The sequence below is a fragment of the Monodelphis domestica genome, chromosome 6, assembly GCF_027887165.1.
Source record: "Monodelphis domestica isolate mMonDom1 chromosome 6, mMonDom1.pri, whole genome shotgun sequence".
Classification (NCBI taxonomy): Eukaryota; Metazoa; Chordata; class Mammalia; order Didelphimorphia; family Didelphidae; genus Monodelphis; species Monodelphis domestica.
The window spans coordinates 46504861-46528769 of record NC_077232.1 but is presented as its reverse complement, the minus strand read 5'-3'; positions in this window follow the sequence as shown (position 1 = coordinate 46528769).

Below are 23909 nucleotides of genomic sequence, written 5' to 3'. Positions count from 1 at the left end.
ACCCGTTGTTGGCGATGGTGCTGCCCAGGTACTTGAAAGTGTTGACGTTAGAAAGCTACGTGCCATTGATTGTAATGCACGGCTGGTTCGTTGGCCTCCCTGGTGCAGGTTGGAACAGCACCTCTGTTTTGCTGAGGCTGATAGTCAGGCCAAACAGTTTTGTTGAGGTGGAGAACCTGTCCACAATGGTTTGGAGATGATTTTCTTGGTGGGCCATGAGAGCACAGTCATCTGCGAAGAGAGCTTCCAGGATGAGTCTCTCTGTTGTCTTTGTTTTTGCAGTCAGGCGGCGAAGGTCGAATAGTGAGCCATCCAGTCGGTATTTGATGTAGATGCCCAGGTCTAGATCCATCACAGCATGTCATAATACTTGGGTGAAGGATAGGTTGAATAGTACCAAGCGAGGACACAGCCTTGTTTCACGCCATTGGAGATGTTGAAGAGATCAGAAGTCTCTCCACCAGATAGGACTTCCCCTGTCACGTCAACATAAAAGAGCTGGATCAGTTTGATGAATTTTGCTGGGCAACTGAGCTTGCTGAGGATCACCCACAATGCATCCCTGTTCACTGTGTCGAATGCCTTCGTCAGGTCTATGAAGACAATGTAGAGACTCAGGTCCTGCTCAAGGCATTTTTCCTGCATTTGCCTCACCATGAAGACCATGTCGATGGTGCTGCGATCTGGTTGGAAGCCACATTGTGACTCAGGCAGGTTCTGCTCTGAAACAGATGACAGGAGTCTGTTGAGTATAACACGGGCAAGGATCTTTCCAGCAGTGGAGAGTAGTGAGATGCCTCTGTAGATGTCACAGGCTGCTCATGCAATATCATATGCTTATAATATATAGCATACTATCCTAATATAAAATTTATCATACAATGTATTATAATACTTATATAACATAACAATATATTGCACTATTTCTAAAGTATTCTTATATAACCTATATTTCAATATTTATATCTTATATGCTTATAATATATAACATACTCTCCCAATATAATATTTATAATGCAATGTATTATAATACTTATATAACATAATAATATATTACACTATTTATATAGTATTCTTATATAACATATATTTCAATATTTATATCTTATATGCTTATAATATATAACATACTATCACAAAAGAATATTTATAATATAATGTATTATAATACTTATATAACATAATAATATATTGCACTATTTCTAAAGTATTCTTATATAACATATCTTTCAATATTTATACCTTATCTATATACTTATAATATATAACATACTATCCTAATATAATATTTATAATACAATGTCTTATAATACTTATATAACATAATAATATATTACACTATTTCTATAGTATTCTTATATAACATATATTTAAATATTTATATATTATAATATATAACATGCTATCATAATATTTTTATAATATAATATATTATAATACCTATATAACTTATAATATAAGGGAATGAATTTCTAACAGCAGCATTTTAGGTGGGATAACAGATTGGAGGATGAGACTCATTGGGGCACAGAGACTATGGCAGGTACCATGCAGATCCCACACACTGCTCCATCCATCTCTGAATAAAACTAGCCCCGACCCCACTTCTCAGCACTTCTCCATATCCAAATCTCTTTGGTTACTTCCATCATTTAAAACCCTTCCATGGATCCTTATTGCCCTGTGGCATTTTCAGGCTTATTTTACATCATGCATCTGCAGATCCTTTATGTTCTGACCACACTAAGGCCCTCTGCTATTCACCACACTTCCTCTGGGTCTTTACCGGGTTGTTTTCAGTGTCTGGAATGCTCTCTTGCCTCATCTCTGCCTATTAGAATGTCTAGGTTCCTTCAAAGATAAGCTCATGTGCTATCTGGACTACTTCCTACAAAAGAAGAAAGGGGGCAGCTGGGTAGCTCAGTGGATTAAGAGCCAGGCCTAGAGATGGGAGGTCCTGGATTAAAATCTGGCCTCAGACACTTCCCAGCTGTGTGACCCTGGACAAGTCACTTGACCCCCAATGCCTAGCCCTTACTGCTCTTCTGCCTTGGAGCCAATACACAGTATTGATTCCAAGACAAAAGGTAAGGGCTTAAAAAAAAAAAAGACTATTTGAAATTGTATATATGTATATAAATACATATATATAAACATGTGTATGTGTATGCACACATATTCATGTATTAATGTGTATATGCGTGCATGTATATTTACATGTATGTATTGGTGTGTGGAAAATATGTGTGTATGCATGCATATATATGTGTGTGTGTGTGTGTGTTCACCAAACTTTCCAAGATATTAACACCGCCATTGTAATTGGCAATACCATTTGGAAGCTATAGCTTACATATAGTAGGTCCTTTCCTAATTTTCATTAAGTCAATAAACAAGCATTTTAATTGCTTATTATGAATGTGGCATTATAGATTTTAGGACTACAAAAGATGAAGCACACCTTATTCTCAGAGAATCAGAAGTACACATTGTCTTATCCCAATGTAAATTTAAGCTTTTTGAGAGCGAGGATTGGGTTTTTTATCTTTGGGTTTTTGGTTGTTTTGTTTTTGTCTCTGTATCCCCATTCCCTAAACCCCACCTATTTTTTCCTGTTTCTGCCTTGAAGGACTAAAATAAACCAAGCCTAATCTCACAACCCCATAAAAGGCCTTTAAATACTTGAAGACTGCTGACATGTTACTCTATCTAGAGTCTTCTCTTTTCATTCTCAGTTACTTCAATTAATTTTCATATGGAATAGTCTTGAGGCCCTTCCCTATGCTGGCTGCCCCTCTCTGGAGGTTTTCCCACACCTCAATATTGTGAATGAATTGTAATACCCAAAACTTAACAGATAATTACAAGAATTGTTTTTATGATCATAGAAGAACAAGGAAGATAAAATTTTGTTGGGTCTATTAAAAAATGCTTTGGTGTCTCAGAATATGGGAAGGATATTTTCCAAGACATGTCCATTAAGAAAATAGGAAGCCATCTTACTTGAAAAACCCACTCTCAAAATGAATCTCCATTATAGATTGCATATACAAGTAGTTTTCCAATATCTGTTTGAAGACCTCCAATGAGAAGACCACCATCTCTTATGATAACCTATTCCATTTTAAGACAGTTTGTGCTAGCCCCAGATGTTTCTAATCATCTCAAAAGATGTCAGAAATTTTCGAAGAAATTCTCCCAATATATATAATCATAATAAAATATCACAAATGGCACAAAGAGTTCAAAATTATCTGAGTTCAAATCCATCCTCAGATACTAGTTGTGAGACCCTGGGCAAGTCATATAATCCCTCTCTGACTCAGCTTCCTGTAACTGAAAATTGGTGATAATAATAGAGCCTAATTCCCAGGGTTGTTGTGAAGATCAGTTGGTAATATTTTAAAGGTGCTTAACTCAGTGCCTCTCACAGATTAGGCACGTAATAAAAGCTTATTCTTTTCCCTTCACCATAAATCTATGTGGTGCTCTATAGCTTTTAAAGCTTTTCCCCTTCCATTATTTCATTTGATCCATAATTCAGTTTAAATTTTTATTTAAAAATTAAAAATAAAGATGTGAACCATGGCTCAGGGTCAGCCTTCCCACAAGGAGTTCCCACTTAGAGATATGTACAATCTTAAGCCCAGGGCTAGACTTGATCCAAAAATGAGGGGGCCCCATGGCAGGATATGGAGATTTTTTTATTCTTCTCTGGTTCTTATGCCATGATCCCAAAGTAACTTTTGGTATCCCTAAAACAAATCTCTAAAATCCCTAAAACAAAGCTTAAGTATCACCCATGTCTTGAGTGCCCCAAAAGGGATTAACTCAAAATAGAATATAAACAAAGGGTATAGGACAATTTATTTATCTCCACCCTAGAAAATCTTTAAGCCAGAATAACTCAGAGGCATATATTAACAAATAGAGAAAAAAATATAAATGATTTCCCACAAAACTATTAATGACTTTCAACAGTAAAGATCATTGTGGGAGGGATTCTATTCAGGAAAGTTATGGAGGTGGCACAGTGGAGATGGTGCAGGGCCTGGAGTCAGGAAGACCCCAGTCTGAAAGCCAAGAAATGCCCTTTCCCACTTTGCTAGAAGGACACACTATGCCCCAAAGACAGAAGTTTAGAAGTAAGTCTATTTCTTATTCTTGTTATGGACCACAAAGTGAGCAACTCCTTCCTGGCTCAATCACTAATCATCTTAGACTGATCCCCCATCGATGGTAACAAATGAGGAATGACTGAGTCATCTAAACTAGGCACGTGTCCTTCAGGAAAGGTCCAGAGTGCACAGAGTCCCTTAAGAGGAGCCATATTTTGATCAAGGACACATGTAATACCCAGTGAAATTTCATGTCAGCTAGGGGAAGGATGGGGGGAGGGGAGGGAGGGAAATAATATGATTCTTGTAACCAAGGAATAATGTTCTAAATTGACTAAATAAATTAATTTTTAAAATGAAAGAAATATAAAACATAAAAGCCATTCCCCTTGAGGAAAAAAAAAGAGGAGCTATAGTCATGCCGGTTCCATGGGAAATGCCCCAATTTAGAAGAAAAAAGGGTTTACCATTGGTTGCCATTCAAACTATATGGCATTCAGGGCATTTAGGGGAGAGGAACGTATTAGGAATAATAATAGCAAAGTGGAAGAGGGGATTTCTTTGTGCTTTCTAACCAGAAACAATGTGCCTAGTGTAAAAATTAAAATTAATATACAATAACTTCAAATATTATATTTTATAAGATTTACTAATGATTACTAGAAGTAGCAAAATGAAAAGGTAACAAAATAAAACCACGTGCCCATGGCTAATCTATCTGTTCAAACAGTTCGCTCCACCAATGTCCCAACCCAGGAAGGAAAAAGAGCTAACCACAGAAGATCAACTTATTTATCCCCTGTCTAGGTCAGCGTGTAAGGACAGGAAGTCAGTTGGCTCCTGGGAAATGTAGTTCAAAGGCACAAGATTTCCAATTACACACTAGGTCAACCTGAGTTCTTGGACACCTTTTTCTGCTTTCTAGTTCCTCTGATAGGTCTCTTGAGCAGAGATTCTGAGAAATGGACATTTTCAGATCTGATGGTAACCTTGTGAGTGCAAGAGGTTAGAAATAGAGAGATCATGAATCATGTAACCTTGGGAAAATATTCTAAATTAAAAGAGGAAAAAAAAACATTGCCTAGCCCTTACCACTCTTCTGCCTTGGAACCAATACACAGTATTGATTCCAAAACGGAAGGTAAGGATTAAAAAAAAGGAAAAAAATTAAAGTATAGTCAGACCCCTTGCCTTCAAAGTATTCATGAAATTACTGTAATGGCACCTAGTAAACACCTTTATCCCTCTCTTATTATACATTTGGGGCATTAGCATTGTTCTCAAATATATATATATATATATGTATATATATATATCAATATCACATTAAATTTTATAAAGCACATTAAAAATATATCATCTGGTTCTCACAACAATCCTGGAATGTTAGGTACTATTATTATCTCCATTTGATGGATAATAAAACAGAGGTTAACAGAAGTTCAGTGTCTTGTCTTTACCTCTTGAGAGATCATAATGAATTTTAGGAGTTATTGTTTTATGTTTCTTCCTGTATTTGTCAAATGTATCCCTCTGAGTCCTTCTGTCCCAATAATTTTCTGTGATGGAGACAATAAACAGCTATTCTATATCCTATACTCATATTGTATCATGAGTATCTTTTCTAGAAGGCAGGATTTGCACCCAGGTTATTCTGATCCTGGGTTAGCATTCTACCCACTGTGTGACCTGTTTTCCTGATCCCTTAAGAAGTCAAAATATTTTTGTAAGTATTCATCCATATCACTTAGATTGCCATATTTTTTGCCATATAATTGGGCATAGTAGTTTTTAATGATTGCCTTGATTTCCTCTTCATTAGAGGTGAGGTCTCCCTTTTCATCTTGGATACTGTCAATTTGGCTTTTTTCTTTCCTTTTTTTAATTAGACTAATAGAACTTCATCAATTTTATTTGTTTTTTCAAAGTACCAGCTTCTAGTCTTATTTATTAAATCAATAGTTCTTTGACTTTCAATTTTATTAATTTCTCCTTTGATTTTTATGATCTCTAATTTAGTCTTCATCTGAGGATTTTTAATTTGTTCACTTTCTAGTTTTTTAATTTGCATGCCCAATTCATTGACCTCTGCCCTTCTTAATTTGTTTATGAACTCAAGGATATAAATTTCCCCCTGAGAACTGCTTTGGCTGCATCCCATAGGTTTTGAAAGGATGTCTCACCATTGTCATTTTCTTCAATCAAGTTATTAATTGTTTCTACGATTTGTTCTTTAACTAGCTGGTTTTGGAGAATCATATTGTTTAATTTCCAATTAATTTTTGATTTATCTATCCATGTACCCTTACTAATTATTATTTTTATTGCACTGTGGTCTGAGAAGGTTGCATTTATTATTTCTGCCCTTTTGCACTTGTTTGCAATGATTTTGTGCCCTAGTACATGGTCAATTTTTGTGAATGTACCATGTACTGCTGAAAAGAAGGTGTATTCCTTTTTGTCCCTATTTATTTTTCTCCATATGTCTACTAACTCTAATTTTTCAGACTTGTACAAGAATATTCATAGCTGCGCTCTTTGTGGTGGCCAAAAATTGGAAAATGAGGGGATGCCCTTCAATTGGGGAATGGCTGAACAAATTGTGGTATATGTTGGTGATGGAATATTATTGTGCTAAAAGGAATAATAAAGTGGAGGAATTCCATGGGAACTGGAACAACCTCCAGGAAGTGATGCAGAGTGAGAGGAGCAGAACCAGGAAAACATTGTACACAGAGACTGACACATTGTGGTACCAGAGAACGTAATGGACTTCTCCAGTAATGGCTTTACAATGTCCCTGAACAACCTGCAAGGATCTATGAGAAAAAAAAAAACTATCCTCAAGCAGAGGACAAACTGAGGGAGTAAAAACACTGAGGAAAAGCAACTGCTTGACTACAGAGGTTGAGGGGACATGATCGAGGAGAGTTGCTAAATGAGCGCCCTAATGCAAATACCAACAAGGAAATGGTTCAGAGCAAGGACACATGTGATACGCAGACGAATCACCGCTAGGGAAGGGGTGGGGGGGTGGGGGAGGAGGAAAAGAAAATGATCTCTTTCCAATGAACAATGTATGAAAATGACCAAATAAAATAATGTTTAAAAAAAAAGAAAGAAGTCAAAATAACAGGATGTTGCCATGGCAGCAGATTTTAGAGTCACAAATATTAAATATTCACTTGCTAGACAACAGGAAAAAGGTAACAATGATAAGAAATCTCTTTCAAGAATATTTATTATGTGCTTGTTTTACATTCTAGTGCACGTGTCCAATACTATGCATTTTACAATTTTTTTTTGTGGGGTGGGGGCACGGATCATGAATCATGGAACCATGGAAAAATATTCTAAATTTTTAAAGGAAACAAATTTTTAAAAAGTATAGTCCTCTTGTCTTCAAAGTATTCATGAAATAACTTCAATGGCACCTAGTAAACACCTTTATCCCTCTCTTATCATCCATTGGGGCATTAGCATTGTTCTCAAAGGACCCCTTGAAAATTGGCATCCTGAAAACTCTTCTTTCTCCTATGCCTTAACACAAATTGATGTCACAGCCTAGATCAGCAAACCTCACCTCTTGAATTATTCCCCTTCATTAAGTCCACACATTTTACCAAAAGTCAAGCCATCAGTAGACAAAGGCTTATCACCTTCACAAAATTCTACTGCCTTAGAGGCACACTCTCAGTCTGCCAGCATATAAATTAATATAAATTGACTTCAGAATGGTTTTCTATTAATAGCCACAGAAAACTGAAAGAGGACCAATCTCAAATTCAGCAACTAACTGATATTTTGCAATGCCTCCCCAATAATCTTCCTTTGGGTGGCTCCAATTCCTTTTAAATTTATCATTTAAAAATAACCTTACTAGTCAAAACAGCCCTCTTAGCTAGGAAGAACTGAATAGAGATAAAAGAGAAGAATTACATGCAAAATTGACTTGCTTGAAATTAAAAGACAGATGCAGCCAACTAGTGTAATTGAAAGACTCTTAAGAGTGGAAACTAAGAAAACGTGACAAAATGAGTTAGGCTCAGAAAGGCTCAGAAAGAAACACAATTTACCTTTTCATCAATGAAAGTCTTCATTCTCATATTTCCTACAAAGAAATAGGGTAGGTGAGGCAAAGAGGCCAAAAATAAAAAGAGGGAGAGAATGAGAGATGAGTAACTCCATGTACACACTTCAGTTATAAAAAAAGAATATGAGAGATAGAAGAGCCCTCCAAGGTCATCTAGCAAAACTATACTTGTGAAGCATATTGAAAAGAGCTACAAATTGGAGTTCAAGGACCTGGGTTCAAATCCCACGGGCTTCAAATCTTTCATCTGTAAAAAGCCATTTGTATTTGATAATCTCTAAGAATATCTTTCTAGCTTTTAGTCCTTGGAGCTCCTTCAGTAACATCCTTGATCTATGGCTCTCTGGCCTCCACATAAAAACCTCCAGGGACAAGGAACTCACTACTTTTTTTTTTTTTAAACCCCTACCTTCCATCTTGGAGTCAATACTATGTATTGGCTCCAAGGCAGAAGAGTGGCAAGGGCTAGGCAATGGGGGTCAAGTGACTTGCCCAGGGTCACACAGCTGGGAAGTGTCTGAGGCTAGATTTGAACCTAGGACCTCCCGTCTCTAGGCCTGACTCTCAATCCACTGAGCCACCCAGTTGCCCCCAGAACGCACTACTTTTTGATAAATCCCATCATGCTTTGGGACATCTTGACTCAGGAAGTTGTTTTTATCTTCCTCAAATATTGAACCAAAATCTATTCTTCTGAATTTTCTAACTATTAAGTTCTTCCTTCTGGGGCCAAATAGAAATCTCATGTCCTTTTCACAGAATGGAACTTCAAATACTTCAAGAAATCGATCAAACAGCTTGGAAAAGCCTTCTTTTACAGACTAGATACCCCCCAGCTCCTCTAACTGCTCACCTTTTTGACATGCTTCTGGTCCATTCACCATCCTAGTCAAACTCCAGCCTACCAACTATTTATTACAAGTCATTTTGGTCATTTATTTTGCTGGAAATTTATTACATTTCTACATGAGAAGATTCACGGAGGAGAATCTAGAATAGTCTAACCCTTCATCATTTCTAAAAATATTTCAAGGAGGAAATCGGAGATTTTCCCCACATGGTTCAAGGCCTATGATTTCATCAATATTGTTAAAGGTTCTTGACCTAGGGTCCAAAGATCTTTTTTGTTTGTCTGTTTATTTTGTTTTAATATTTAAATATTTAACTAATATTTAATATTTGATATTTTGTAATAATATTAATAATTAATAATAAAATGTAATTCAATCAAGTTGATCTCTTTTATGTTCCTATAGAATTTATTTTTTGCATTTAAAAACATCATTCTGAGAAGAAAATCAGAAATTTCACCAAAAGGAGACCATAACCCAAAAAAGATCGAATGTAGGCAATTCCTTGCCATAGAAACTCCCTCCATAGACCTAGTAATTCAATTAGCAAGCATGCATTCATTAAGCACTTAGGCACTGCACCATACCTGAATCTGTGCAAGGCATTGAGGAAATAAAGATAAAAAGGAAATAGTTCTTGCAACATTGCTTCTCCTGAGTGGGCAAGAACTATTGCCTTTCTATCTTTAGTTCTTCACCATATATATATATATATATATATATATATATATATATATATATATATATATATATATGTGTGTGTGTGTGTGTGTGTGTGTGTGTGTGTGTGTGTGTGTGTGTGTGTATACATTACATATGTATACAAAATAACATAAATTAATTTGTGAGGAGGGCACTGGAAATTTGGGAAATCGGGAAGAACCTCATGTAAAAGATGGTGCTTAAACTGAATTTTGGAGAAAACAAAGGATTCTAATAATATAAATTGCTATCTGATCTGTAACATAATTTCAAGGAATTATCTGGGGCCTCTGTGTGACAAATAACTTCCTCAAGGTCACACAGCCAGCCAATAGCAGAGGAAAGAAACCAGGGACAGCCAATGAGTATGTTCTGACATACTTTTTTTTTTCCAGAAAAAAGTATCAAATCCACAAAGCGAATATTTTAATCTTTAAATCCCTGATTCTCCATCCCACTTACCATAGAAACTGTTCCAAATCTTCTCTTATCCCTTCTATCCCCCAGCCCACACAGAGCACCCCCTTCTCCATCTTAGCTGAAGGCTTTGCCTCATATTTTAGAACATTGAGTCCATTTTCTGAGAGCTCCCTCTCTCTCCCTTCCTCTTCATCTCACAATCGCGTCATGTTAACTCCCTCCTTGGTTCCAGTCTCAGAAGAAGAGGAAGGTCTTCTTTTCATTCAGATTAACTTCATTTTCACTCATCCCACAGAGCCAATCCACTGTGAAATCTTGTTTCTACCTTCCTGAAAACTCTTACATACATCTGGTTCTCTCCACCCACACACCCTAGTTTATGCCTTCATCGCCGCCATTTTGATTATTGCAACAGTCTTTCTATTGGCCTCCTTGACTCCAGTCTCTTCCAATTATATCTTCCTCAAAACCACCAAAGTGGTTTTCGTCAAGCAAATATCTGACAATGTAGCCCCCTTAGACCCCCTTAATAGACTTTTGTGGTTCCTGATCCTTTCTAGGATCAGGATGCACATTCTTTTATTATGATGATGACTCTCCTCCATGGCTCCAGTACAGCCCTGCTGGCCTTCCTGCTCTTGCTCACTTGATGTGACTCCATCTCCCATCTCCTTTCCTTTGTACTGGTTGTCCTAGTATCCAGACTGCTGTCCCATCCCCCCTCAACCTCTGGGAATGCTTCATGACCTTCGGGATTCAGCCCCAATCAGGGTGGCTCAGTGGCTCCATGGGCTGAGAGACAAGCCCAGACTTTCATGGATGGGTTGCCATAGGCATAGTTGGGGAGAATATCCACACAGGGGATATCATAGAGTTTTTGATGAGTACTATTTTTATTATTTCTCTCTTTCCCTTTACCCCTACCATTTCTCCCCCACCACAAGCACTGCTACCATGAGACAATTGATGTCACACCGACTGCAGCATCCTCACGGCTGCCCATCAATGGATGTGGGGCACAGATGCTGGAACAACCTGCTCCCTGTCGATTTTAAGTCCTTGTTTGTGGCTTCAGATGAAAGCTCTTTCCCCTAGAATTTCAGTCACATTGATAGTTCAGAACTGAAATAGAAAAGGAAACAAGAAAAATGCTACCTGAAATAGTCTATCCACTCTGCCCTCATTTTAAAAACCAAGACAAACACCTCAAGTCTGAAAATATTTCTGATTAGCCATCTGCCTTTCCTGAAATCATTGGATGATTCCACAATGATTGCTCTTGCCTTGGCTGAGAAGAACTGGCTTAGAGATGGAAAAGGGACCTTTAACCAAGTCAAGGTAATATTTTCAAGCTCTTTATTTTTGATAAAAATAAAACATCCCAGGGAATAATAAGCTGAGGCTCAGAGTGGCTCAGAGATGGCCTCTGAGATGATTTCTAGCTCTAACTGTAGGATTCTGTGTTGCCATGATGTATGAATAAAAAACAAAATGGGATAAAGATGTCACACCTCACTGATTTTTGACCTCTGAATAATTATTCAGATTTGTTCATGCTGTTTCATATTTTATCACCTTTATTTCCAACTGCAGATTCCTACTACCACCTTCCCAGTAAATCTTTCCTAGTAAACTCCTCCACACACCAAAAAGAAAGTAAGAGAAAACAAAGATTTCATTTGTTATATTCTATCTAGCTGAGTTCTGCAATGATATTCCTGCCACTAAAGATAATGAATGTCAACCATCCTTTCATTAATTCAACAATAAGAACTAGAATCATAAGCTCATGGATTTAGAGCCAAAATGCACCTTAGAAGTCATTCATTTTTGCAGGTGAGGAAACTGAGGCCCAGATAAGTGACTTGCTCAGGGTCACACAATTATTTCACTTACAGAAATCATTTCATCAATAGAACTGATATTTCCTATATTCCTGCTTGGATGTTGCATTTATAAAATTTTACTTCCTTTTTGGTCCCCTTTCTCTTTCATGATAGATAGATACATACATACATAGATACATAGATACATAGATGGATAGATAGATAGAGATAAGTGGACAGGTGGATGGATGGGTGAATGGAGAGAGAGAGATGGATGGATGGATGGATGGATGGATGGATGGATGGATGGATGGATGGATAGACAAATAGAAACACAGACAGATAGATAGATAGATAGATAGATAGATAGATAGATAGATAGATAGATAGATAGATAGATAGATAGATAGACAGGTGGATAGGTGGATGGATGGATGGATGAATGGATGGATGGATGGATGGATGGATGGATGGATGGATGGATGGATGGATCCATAGATCGATATATGATTGATTGATAGACAGAATAGGATCAAACATTTATTTAGCACTTCATGTTGGACACTATGCTAAACAGTGGCAGTACAACAAGCCAATAGGAGAATCACTGCCCTCAAGAAACTAACATTTTAATGAGAAAAGCAACAATATATGAAGGGCCAGAAGAGGTTAGGTACTTAATTGCTCATGAATAAAGGGGCTGGTGAAGAGGTAAAGTCTGGAGAATGACTCCATATTGCACCTAAGTGAGCATGGCTGTGGCCACTTTGAAATAGTGATCAGGAAAAAAAAAATAGCCCTCATTGGGAAGATTTTTTTTTTCTTGAATACCCAACACCACCTAGATCTAAAATAAACTTTATTCTACAATCAGATCTTTCTCTTTTTTACACCTTCTTGCTTAGGTGTCATAATTAGAAAGACACCAAACAATGGTTTAATAACCAATTTTTAAATTTTTTTATTTTTATTGTCATGTAAAACACACTTCCTTATTGGTCATTGTTATAAAAGCAAACTGATACAAAACCAAAACCCCAAAATAAAACCCTAAATACCTTGATGTGAAATATGACTCTAAGAGTCCTTTCTCTGGAGGGGGACAGCATTCTCGGTCATAAGTCTTTCAGGGTTGTCCCAGATCATTGCATTGCTGAGGGTTGTCAAGTTCTTATTCCAAAACCTGGGGGCTTTCAGTTTATCAAACACTTGGTTTCTAAGGTCATTTACCCCTGTTTATTGTGTATCTAAATTACTCCTTTGATCTACCATTCTATTTTTTAGCTAGTACCAGACTGTTTTGATGGTTGCTGTTTTATAGTACAGTCTGAGATCTGGTATACTGTTAGGCCACCTTCCTTCACATTTTTTTTTAATTAGTTCCCTTTATATTCTTGACCTTTTGATCTTCCTGATGAATTTTGTTATTATTTTCTTCTAGTTCTGTAAAATAACTATTTGGTGGTTTGATTGGTATGGCACTGAATAACTAAAGTAAATAGGTAGAATTGTCATTTTTATTATATTATCTTGATCTACCCATGAGCAATTAATATTTTTCCAATTATTTAGATGTGACTTTATTTGTGTGAAAAGTGTTTTGTTATTGTGTTCATATAATTCTTTGCCTTTGCAAGCAGACTCCCAGGTATTTTAAAGTGTCTAGAGTGATTTTAAATGTCATTTCTCTTTCTCACTCTTGCTGCTGAATTTTGTTGGTAATATATAGAAATATTAATAATTTATGTGGATTTGTTTTGTATCCTGCAACTTCACTAAAGTTATTATTTCAACTAGTTTGTAAGTTGATTCTCTGGGATTCTCTTTTTCCTTCAGTTTCTTTTTTCTTATTGCTAAAGCTAGCATTTCTAACATAATATTAAATAATAATGGTGATAATGGGCATCCTTGCTTCACTCCTGAACTTACTGGGAAGGAAGGCTTCTAACTTATCTCCATTGTTGATGATTTCAGATAGACACTACTTATCAATTTAAGGAATGACCCATGTATTCCTATGAGTTCTAGAGTTTTTAATAATTCTGAGAGTCCAAATTTTTAAAAAATACTGGCTGATCATGTAAAACCCAGTGGAATTGTGTGTTGGCTATGGGAAGAGGATGAGGGGAGGGGAGGGAAAGAACATGAATCTTGTAAGCATGGAAAAATATTCTAAATTAATTAATTAAATAAAATTTTCCAAATTAAAAAAAAAATACTGGCTGATGCAGGATTCTACCCCAGATCATTTAACTCCAAATACATATTTTTTCTCCACACCATACCATTTGTCAAGCACTGTGCTAGTCACTCTGTGGGTTACAAAAATTAAATCATCCATGGTCTCTCATGCTACTTGCAATCCAAGAGATAATCCCACATACACATTGATAGATAGGTGTTTGTGTAAAGAGAGACACAAACCACATACCTTTTGAAGGACTAAGGTCGAAAAGTGGTTTCCTAACCAGAAGGAGTGGAAAAAAAGACAGTTTATTTTTTAAATAGCATTTTATTTTTCCCTAATTACAGGTAAAAACAATTTTAATATACTTTTTAAAATTCTGAGTTCCAAATTCTCTCCTTCCTTCCCTCACTCCATCCTTCCTGCCCCCTCCTTGAGACAATAAGCAATCTGATATCAATTTTATATGTGCCATCACGTAAAACATTTTTTTCCATATTCATTTTGTAGATCTTGTTCTTTGTGCACATGCCTCATGGTCTTCTAACACTAACTTATGAATGTATGACCTGGCTCATAATGATCCCTCCAACTGGGATGCTTTCCCTCCCCACACCTACTGAAGACCTGTTCATTCTTCCACAGCTAGGTCCAAAAACAACAGTCATTAGTGTCCCAGGTGTCCCACATCTCCTCCAACATTTGGCCTTTTCCTCTTCTGTCATATTGGCCCATCTGATAGGCTTGGAGTGGTACTTCGGGGCTGTTTTAATTTGCATTTCTCTAATCAAGAGCAATTTGGAGACATTAATTCATTGCTGGTGGAGTTGTGAATTGATCCAACCATTCTGGAGGGCAATCTGGAATTATGCCCAAAAGGCACTAAAAGACTGTCTGCCCTTTGATCCAGGCATAGCACTGCTGGGTTTGTACCCCCAAAGAGATAATAAGGAAAAAGTCTTGTACAAGAATATTCATAGCTGCGCTCTTTGTGGTGGCCAAAAATTGGAAAATGAGGGGATGCCCATCAATTGGGGAATGTCTGAACAAATTGGTATATGTTGGTGATGGAATACTATTGTGCTAAAAGGAATAATAAAGTGGAGGAATTCCATGTGAACTGGAACAACCTCCAGGAAGTGATGCAGAGCGAGAGGAGCAGAACCAGGAGAACATTGTACACAGAGACTGACACACTGTGGCACAAGAGAACGTAATGGACTTCTCCATTAGTGACAATACAATGATCCTGAACAACTTAGAGGGATCTAGGAGAAAGAACATTATCCACATTCAGAGGAAAAACTGTGGGAGTAGAAACACAGAAGAAAAACAACTACTTGAATACATGGGTCAAGGAGGAAGTGATTGGGGATGTAGACTCTAAATGAACATCCTAGTCCAAACATCAACAACATGAAAAAAGTTTTTGACCAAAGACACGTGTAAAACCCAGTGGAATTGTGAGTCAGTTACAGGATGGTGTGGAGGAAGAGGAGGGAAAGAATATGATTCTTGTAACCAAGGAATAATGTTCTAAATTGACCAATTAACTAAAAATTAAAAAAAAATTTTAATTTTAAAAAAGAGTGATTTGGATCATTTCTTTTCATATGGGGCTTGAGTAAATGGCATCTGAGCAACATGTGAAAGGATGCTTGAGTCTTCAATGGGTGTGAGGAAAGAAACTATTCCAGGTAAAAGGATCAATATGAGCCAGGTAAAAGGCCACACATTATTAGTATGTCAGTGTTAGAAAAGAACAAGGCACAAATCACAAGCAGTTTGCTTCAGCTCATGACATTCTCAATGGATTTTGATTAAGAATGAGTCCTAAGCTGTGATCACCATCTCTTCCAGTAGCTCTGATGGCCAGTGATATTAGTCCATTTGGATCATTACAATACATTTGTCATTTTCCTTTGCTGTCATATTAGCCAATCTGTTAGGCATGAGATAGTGTCTCAAAGTTGTTTTAATTTGCATTTACCTAATAATCATTAGTGATTTAGAGCATTTTAATGACTATTAATAACTGATTTTTTTCTTCTAAAAACTACCTGTTCAAATTCTTTGATCATATATTAACTAGGATATTGGTCTTATTTTTATGAATTTGATGCAATTCCATATATGTCTGAGAGGAGAGGTCTTTATCAAAGAAACTTACTATAAAAATTTCCCCCAGTTTTCAAATATTGGTTGCACTGGTTTTCTTTGTGAAAACCTTTTTAATTTGATGAAATCAAAATTACCCATTGAGCTTTCCATGCTCTTCTCTATCTCTTGTTTGGTCATAAATTATTCTCTTTGCCAAAGATCTGACTAGTAAAATTTCTGATACTCCCATAATTTATATTATCAGCCTTACATCTAAATCATGTACCTATTTTGACCTTATCTTGGTATATAGTGTGAATGTTGGTCTATACCTAAGTTTCTGCCAAACTGCTTTCAAGTTTTCCCAGCTTTTTTTTTTTTTAATCAAATAGTGAGTTCATGTCCCAAATACATGGATCTTTGGGTTTATCAAACACTAGAATACTTTAGTCATGTATGACTATGCATTGTATATCTATTCTACTTCACTGATCTACTACTTTATTTCTTAGTCAGTACCGGAGTGTTTTTATGATTAGTACTTTGTAATACAATTGTAGATCTGATACTACTGAGCTACCTTACTTCATATTTTTTGTCACTGAGTCTCTTAATATTTTGACCTTTTATTCTTCCAAATGAATTTTATTTTTTTTCTAACTCAATAAAATACCTTTTTTGGTGCTGAATAAATTGGTACAATTGCCATTTTTATTATATTGGTTCAACCTACCCATGAGCAATTAATATTTCTCCAATTGTTTAGATCTATCTTTGTGTGAAAAGTGTTTTGTAATTGTGTTTTGTATAGTTTCTGAGTTTTCCTAGCAGGTAGATTCCCAAGTATTTTATAGTGTCTGCAGTTATTTTCAATGGAATTTCTCTTTCTATCTCCTCCTACTGGACTTAATTAGTAATATAAATGTTGATGATTGATGTGGTTTTATTTTATATCCTATAACTTTGCTACCATTGTTCATTGTTTCAACTAGTTTTTTAGCTGATTCTCTAAGATTCTGTCAGTATATCATGATATACTTGGAAAATATACAACAAAAAAGAACAAATTAAAAATCCTCAGTTAAAAATCAAATAAGGAATCCTGAAAATCAAAGGAAAGATTTAAAAAATTAAGTTAAAAAGTGATAATTTTGCTTGTTTATTACTTAATGTCTTCAATTTCTTTTTCTAGTCTTACTGCTATCACTGCCATTTCTAGTGCAATATTAAAGAATAGTGATGATACTAGACATTCTTTCTTCACCTTGGATCTTATTACTTATTGGGAAAGCTTTTTGCTTATCCCTGTTATAGATAATGCTTGCTGATAGTTTTTAGATAGATACTACTAGTTATTTAAAAAAAAAAACTCCATTTATTCTGATGCTCTCTAGTGTTTTAAATAGGAGTTAGCATAATAATTTGTTGAAAGCTTTTTCTGAATCTATTGATGTAATCATGTTATTTTGGTTATTTTGTTATTTATATGATCAATTATGCTGATGTTTTTTCTACATTACTACATTGTTGGTATAAAGTCCACCTGGTCATGATGTATGATATTTGTGATAAATTTCTATGTCTCCTTGCTAGTATTTTAATTTAAATTTTTGCATCAATTTTCATTAAGGAAATTGGTCTATAGTTTCTCTGTTTTTGTTTTCTCTAGTTTCAGTATCAAAATTATGTTTGTTCTACAAAAGGAATTTAATAGCATATTTTCTTTTCCAATTTTTTCAAATAGTTCATATAGTATTAGTTTTTTAAATGTTTGGTAGAATTAAATTGTAATCTGGTCCTGGTCATTATTTTAGGGAGCTCCTTTATGGCTTGTTCAATTTTTCTAAGACAGGGTTATTTAGGTATTGTATTTCCTCTGTTAATCTGAGCAGTTTATAACTTTGTAAACATTTATCAATTTTGTTTAGATTGTTAGGTTTATTGACATATAATTGTGTAAAATCACTCCAAATAGTTGCTTTAATTTCATCTTCATTAGTAATGCATTTACCCTTTTCACTTTTGATAATGATAATTTGGTTTTCTTCTTTTTTTAATCAAACCAAAGGTTTATCAATTTTATTGTTGTTTTTTCATAAAACCAGCTTTTAGTCTTATTTATTACCTCATTTTCTTAAACTTTTATTAATCTCTCTTTTAATTTTCAGGATTTCTTATTTGGTGTTTGAGGATTTTTAATTTGTTCTTTTTATAGTGTTTTTTAAACTGTGTGCCTATTTTATTGATCTGTTCTTTCTCTATTTTATTGATAAGCATTTAGAGATATACATTTTCCCCTAAGGATTGCTTTGTTTGCATCCTACAAAATTTAATATTGTCTCACCGTTTTCTTTCTCTTTAATGAAATTATTTTTCTATGATTTATTCTTTAGGATTAGATTATTTAGTTAGTGTTTTAGTAAATGTAATTTTATTGCATTATGTTCTGAAAAGGATGCATTTACTATTTCTGCCTTTCTGAATTTGTCTCCGGTTTTTAGTCCCTATATACAAAGTCAATTTTGTGAAGGTTCTAAGTGCACCTGAGAAAAAAGGAATTCTCCTTTCTATTTCCATTCACTTTTCTCCAAAGGTCTATCATACTTAATTTTTATAAAACTATTCATCTTCCTAATTTCTTTCTTATTTCTTTAATGAATAGTCTTATCTAGTTCTGAGAGAAAAAATTTCAGGGCCCCCACTAGTATAGTTTTATTATCTATTTCCTCCTATAACTCATTTAACTTTTCCCTTATGAATCTGGACATTATGCCATCTGTTGCATATGTTTAGTGTTGATATTACTTCGTTGTCTATGGTAACCTTAGTAAAATATAGTTTTCCTGTTTTTCTCTTTTAATTAAATCTATTTTAAACTTTGCCCTAAGATCATGATTGCTACCCTTGCCTTTTTGTAGATGTTCAAACATTTCCTGACACCCTCTCCATTTCCCCCTCCACTATAAAAGCTCTTCCTTGCATACCTCTTATATGTGAAATAATTTTGTCTTTATTCTTTGGTGAGGAGAGCCTCTCTGTTCATTAATGCTTAGGAGAGACACTTCTTTCATCATAAATTCTGGTGAGATTCTTAGTGGTCTTAGTCTCGTGTGTATTGAAAGTTCTCGGGGGATTCTTCAGCATCTCCTGGCTCTTCGGATTCTGGTTTCCTAATCAGGACTTTGGATTCTGGTGAGATTTGCTTTCAGATTCACATTTTCAGTGTGGAGACATTAGGATTAAACTTAGGGTATTGGTAGCTAGGCAATACTTTCTATCTACCTACATTTTTCTACTTTCACCCTTTCCACTTCTTTGTAAATAAAGCTGCTAAAAGTAATTTTGACTTAAGCTGTAATATTTTTAAATCAGCGACCAAAACACTTTAGAATTCTCATATTTAGAATAAAACCCAAATTTTAAATATATGTATTCTTGGACCAGGTTGTAAAAGGCTTTACACCCCAGCGAATTCAGTGAATACTAGTATGTCTGTGGTGAGGGCTTGCTGAGAGTCCTTTTCAAGCCTGCCTTTCTCCTTTGCTGTCCTCCTGCCACCCAGTTCTCATCTATGAGTTCAAGAAGGTTGAAGATAACAGAGACACGTCAAACTCATAGGTGAGTTAGGGGAGCATGTAACCCAGACATATGATGCTTCCTCTGGTGGAAGGGGCAGGTGAGAACAGTTTGTTCCAATGACCATGAAGGTAGTGGAAGCAGGCAATTTGGAGTGCTTAGGGTTTGATTAGACATTTAAGAAACCAAAGATGTCTACTGCACTCTAAGCCATCACTTTTCAACCTTTGTCTTGCCATTGGACTTTGATGACTCTAGGAGAAAGAGTGAAGTTGATAATTTTGTACAATTCTGCCTCACTTAAATCTAATTTATGTACAAGTCAAAAAACATCACTAATGGATCCTCTTAAAGTATGAAGCACAACAATCAATGTATACTCCCTTCTAAGTGCCCTAATAATGATAACATTCTTAGGAATGACAAGTATCATCTTCCCATATAAGGATGTAAAAAGTTTATTATATTAAGTCCCTTACATGATTTCTCTTTCAAGTTTACCTTTTTATGCTTCTCTTGAGGTTTGTGTCTGAGTGTCAAATTTTCTATCTATTCAGCTCTGGTCTTTTTATCAGGAATGCTAGAAAGTCCTCTATTTCATTTAACATCAATTTTTTTCCTTTGAAAATTAAACTTTTGCTGATCAGGTTATTCTCGGTTATAAGACTAGTTTCCAATGATCTCTTAATAGTCAATTAGAGTAATCTTTTAATGGTCTTCATCTTTACCAACCTCTCTGTTGTATTTAATAGTGCTGACTACCTCTCTTCCTAGATTTTCTCCCCTCTCTGGGTTTTCAAGTACTATTCTTTCCAGTTTTTCTTCCTACTTATTTAATTTTCTCCTTCTCCTTCTCTGGTTTGTCTTCCATATCTTGCCCCCAATGGGTGGTTGTTCCACAAGATTATTTTGTGGCCCTCTTTGCTTTTTTCTCTACACTTTCTTGTTGACTTTATAAGTTCCCATGTGTTTAATTATCATCTCTGTGAAGATGTCTCAGCTCTATTTACCTATCTCATTCTCTCCTTGACCTTTAGTACAGTATTATCAATTGCCTATTGAATATTTCAAGTTAGATACCCTAGAGACATCTCAAACTAAAACAAACATATCCAGAACAAAACCCATTATCTTTCCCCAAACATCATCTTTCTACTAAACTTCCTTATTTCTGTTAAAAGAACCACCATCTATCTTCCCAGCCTCCTGGATTCATGACTTCAGTCTTATCCATGACTCCTCACTCTCCTTCACTTCAAAAGCAATCAATTAACAAAGTTTGTCACTTATAATTCTACATTTTGTTTATCTGTATCCTGCATTCACATAGCCACTGCCTTAGTTCAACACTTCTCCTCTCAATTATTCCAACAGCCTTCTCAATAGTCTCCTTGCTCAATTCTTTTACCACTCCAGTTAATACTATATATCATTCATTGCCAAATTCATTTTACTTAAACACAGATCTGACCACATGGCTCTCCTATTCAACCAACTTTAGTGGCTTTCTATTGCCGCTAGGATAAAATATAAACTCCTCTGTTTGCCTTTTAAAGCCTTTCACAACTTGATCTAAGCCTCTCTTCCCTCTGATCTCACTGGACATCACTCCTTTTCCATCTCTCTACAAAATAGCCCAAATTGCCTTCTCTCTGTTCTTCATTTTCATCCCTCTATCTTCCATCCTTTGCCTTTGCAGTGGCCATTCTCCCTGCCTCGAATGCTCTCTTCTTATCTCTATCTTACAAGTAGCCATCACTACCTTCAAGACACAACTCAACTTCTGCAGAGCGCTTTTCTTGATATCAGTTGCTAGTGCTCACCTTCCTACATTATATTTATCTTTATTGCACATATACATATGTACATATAAATATTTTTTCAGGTTGTCTTTCAGACAGAATGTAAGCTTCTTGGGAGCACAGGTTGTTTTATTCTTTGTATTTGTGTCCTTGATTCCCAGTGCCTAGCCCAGTTCTCGGCATCCTTAATCAATATTTATTGACTAAGGCAAGTTAAGAACTTATTTGATGCTCTACTTTTAGCACAGAGATTTCTAGCAGCCATCTAGACTACCAAGGGTGACATCACTTCTATATTGTACCTTCATGCCAAGGTTTGTGATCTATTCCTTAAATATCACATCAATTTCATTTTTCCGTGCTGGTAATCTATGATCTGCTTTAATGATATTTCTTTTGTTCCAGCTTTTATTTGAATCTGCTCTCTACCATGCTTCTCCTTTCTGGTTCCTGGACTTCATATATTTTCTTACTATAAAATGCTAATCATTCTATTTTTGCTTCAAAAAAGGCATTTTTGACATCTAATTTGCCTTCTTGAATTTGGATAGTTTACCTTGCTTTGGGCCTTTGTGAAGATTTGAGATCATAAATTTTATTTCTGCCTTCTTTCTTGGATTTTGCCTCTACTAAATTTCTGGGCATTTTTATTATGATTCTTCCTACATTGTAAGTCCTTTCTATGATATATGGCTTGGTGAATAAACTCAAGCAATCTTCTCCATCTTGCCTTCTTTTCTTTTAAAAAAAATAGTTATTTAATTAATTAATTTTGAATATTTTCCCAAGGTTACATGAATGGTATTCTTTTCCTCTCCTCCATCAATGCCACTCCCATAGCCAATGAGCAATTCTACTGGGTTTTACATGTGCCTTTGATCAAGACCTATTTCCATATTGTTGATATTTGCACTAGGATGATCATTTAGAGTCTACATTCCCAATCTTATCCCCATCAGCACATGTAATTAAGCAGTTGTTTTTCTTCTGTGTTTCTACTCCCACAGTTTTTCCTCTGAATGTGGATAGTGTTCTTTCTCATCGATCCCTCCGGGTTGTTCATGATCACTTCATTGCCACTAATGGAGAAGTCCGTTACATTCAATTGTACCACAGTGTATCCATCTCTGTGTACAATGTTCTGGTTCTGCTCCTTTCACTCTGCATCAATTCCTGGAGGTCTTTTCAGTTCACATGGAATTCCTCCACATTATTATTCCTTTGAGCACAATAGTATTCCATCACCAACATATACCACAATTTGTTCAGCCATTCCCCAATTGAAGGGCATCCCCTCATTTTCTAATTTTTTGCCACCACAAAGAGCATAGCCATAAATATTTTTGTACAGGTCTTTATCCTTATTATCTCTTTAGGGTATAAACCCAGAAGTGGTATGACTGGATCAAAGGGCACTTGCCTCCTTTTCTATTTGAAGTTCTTTTGATTAGATCATTTAGACTCCAGAAAATACATTTTACATTCCCTTGTTAGGTACACTACCTCCCTGATAATTAGTCAGACATTCCAGTATTTCAAGTTATACAGAAAACCAAATTCTGTTCTTAGACACCATCTTCTTAACCAACTACTGACTTCCCAAGTCTGCCTTTATGTTTTAAAGTCCTTACCTTCAATCTGCAGCTGGACTGAAAACACATGTGTGTTGGAAGGTCTTCAGTCACTTGCCCTGAGCTTCATCATCCTTTACATATATTTCTGGATTCTCTCTAGTAGGATAATCTTTGTGTGAGAAGCACCAAATGTTGGTAGTAATCACAAGCATTCACAGAGCAAGAAGGCCTGTGATCCTCACAGTTTGCATGTCCAGGACAATAGTCATTAAATTTGAAAAACATCCAGGAATGCTCTATCACACCCCATTCCTTCTACAAGAACAGAGTAGATTTTCATACTATTCTGTGAAATCAGAAGAATTCAATTCAAATCTTGGCTCTGGTATTTATCACCTATACAAACCTGAGCAAATTATTTCTCTCTGAATCTCAGATTCCTTCTCTGAAAAATGAAAAGGTTAAGAGGTGTCATAGAATAGGAGAAAGAGAGTAAACCCAAGAGCTACATAGACCTGGGAACAAGCCCTAACTTTGACAGACAATAGCTAGATGACTCTGGGGAAGTCCCTAAATCTCACAGCTCCCAAGACAACTCTCTCAGGCCACAAATCCAAATTGGAAGAGGCAGTTCCTCACAGGAAGGTCTCTTCTCATCCCAT